The sequence below is a fragment of the Pinus tabuliformis genome, chromosome 3_2, assembly GCF_031772625.1.
Source record: "Pinus tabuliformis cultivar Carrire ecotype Pingquan chromosome 3_2, CPIR1, whole genome shotgun sequence".
Taxonomy (NCBI): Eukaryota; Viridiplantae; Streptophyta; class Pinopsida; order Pinales; family Pinaceae; genus Pinus; species Pinus tabuliformis.
In genome coordinates, this window is record NC_142302.1 from 276674032 (window position 1) to 276676709 (window position 2678).

Genomic DNA, 2678 nt, shown 5'->3' on the forward strand with positions numbered 1-2678 from the left:
TTTCATTGATCTTCGATCCCTAAGTATAATGGATGGAGGAAAATAGTGAGTTGTTGAAATTCATTAAATACTAGTGGGGATTATAGTATGAAACTCTTTATCATAAACATGTGTGCAAATGGCACTAAAAATACACCATAAATGACAATAATAATCTCACATAGAGTACATTACTTTAAAACACATAGATATGGAGAGATGTTCCTAGAAACCCAACTGGGAAGAAAATTGGGTTGATTGAATAGTTTATCAAGTAGACAATTAATTACAAAATGGTGAGTTATACACAAATTTAGTGTATTATTACTCATTGACAATAAATTTGCAGATGGCTATGGCTCAACAAAACTCTTCACTCATCATAGGACAAAATATATCCTCCTCTCATCTGATCATCAAGCAGATTGCTTCTTTGAGATCTCATCTATGCTATTCTCCATTTCCTTATCATCTCTTCTCTCTATTGAGTGCTCTTCTTCTCTAGAGCCTTCATTTTTAATGCACTACCTTTGAAGTCCAACCATTACAATGGTTCATTTGAAATTCCAAGTGAATTATGGACATTCCCTCAACTTTTCCAAAATAAAAACAGATAAATGCTTGTTACAAAATTTACAAAGAGATTTTGGTGAAGATTCAATTTGGTCAACTTTCCTCTTTCTCCATCTGACCTTGTTTAGTTTTTTATTGTGGTTTAGGACTTCGCTACTAACTCAATCATAATTTTGTAGCATATTCCATCACCACTATTTATGCTCTAAAAACATATAGAACATCATAATTTTTTAGCTACCCCAATGGTTTCCATCCCAATAGGTTTTGCTTCTTTTAAAATTTGGAGGTATAGCTCAAATGCTTATCCCCATTCTTTTCCAACAACCTTTCCTAATTGTAGATCTTTAAATGGCATCATTACCAATCATGAAATCCTTGTAAAATCCACCAATTTTTTTTCAATATCTAAGAGACCTCATGCCATGTAAGGATACCTTCTATGTTAAACTTCCTTGCGCATTTGATGATGTCATGCAAATTAAAGGGTTCCTTGATGCTTTGTTGATGCCTTGTTTGTTCCATAATATTTTAATTTGATATTTCATGACAGTTGTTTTCATGCTTCAATTTTGGTAAGATTAAAGCTAATGTAGCTTTATAATGTGTTTAATTTCTATCCTAGACAACATAGAATTATTAATACTACCAAAACACTTTTCGTTATGCATTATATTGTGGGTACCATAAAAAATTCAAATTTAAGAACAGACAACCATGGTAGATTTTTTCCACTGAGACATTTTTCTGGTATCGTTCTAAATTTTCTTTTCAAATTGGGCCATTGAAAACAAGCATTTAAAATCTTTTTCCTTGGGGAATGAGATATTTTTGATAACACAATATGGAGCATGCACTAAGTCCCTTCTTTCATAGCTTGTGTAATTCTATCTCTTATTGGTCTTTTCCAATTTCCAGATTCATTGCAAACTCTAACCAACTACGTGCCCTGATTTGTATTATGCATTGTGTATGAACCATGCCAGGCCCTCCCTCTTCATAGCCATCTCTTGAATCAAGCAACTAATAACATAAGTTTCTTCCCTTTCCTTGTACCAATAAAAAAGTTCTAAGAAGACTGGCCATTCGTAAGTAATGTATTTAGGAAATAATATAACATGACTAGTAGGCATGTATAGTAGCTAGCACTCTTGAAGTGTAGCTCATCATAGGACCCTTTGTATCGTGTGTTTATTAAGGGGTGAATTCATCCCCATTTGGGAGGGAATCATCACCCATTCCACATTTATTATTTGGTTTCCAAAATGAATCTGAATATCCAAATTGTAGAAATATATCATTTTGTCAAAATTGTGGTTGTAAGTTTCTTGAGTATTACTTCAAAGTATCTCGACCACAATGATTGTTGACTTTACCACAATCATTGCTGACTTGTTTTAAATTTTCTTCCTAATCCCTTGATATCTAGATCCAGGCATCGTTGTATACTTGAAGATAGTCCAATATGAAAGATGATGAACAAAAATCTTGATCTTCACATAGTCTAGGAACCTATTGCTGGTAGATGTTGTCATAATTATAATGCTAGATGATTGATGGATGAACCTACATTGTTGAACTTATCCCATCCTCACAAATAAATCCCAGTTTTTTGTAGCTCAATGCAATATGACACCACAAGAAGAGCATTCTTTATCCTGTTCCATTAGATCCGACATTTCCATGGGCTTATATTATAGTATGGAATATAAAGTAGGTGAGAAAGTGTTCAACATGTAGCAATGGTGATGCTAAAATATTCTAGTTGGAAAAATAGAATCATACTGATTGAAATGGCCTATGCATTAATTCATTCCAAACATTTAAGTGAATGAAAGAGTTATGTTGATCTCCTTATGGATGTATGATGTCCCATATACTATATAAAAGAAAAGTGTTTATTGGGTTGTGTTGTTCCTTTATTCACTTCATTCCAACTCAAATCCCAATTTGCTTGGGATGCATTGATTGTAGTATTGTATTTATAAATATAGAGAGAGTTGAGTGAAATTGATATAATGAAAATAATAGCCACTTCTCCCAAGACTCTTCTAGTTCCAATCCAAACTGAGACATTTTAAAAAGCCTTGTTCTATAAGATGACTTTCATCATCTGCAATGGTAGT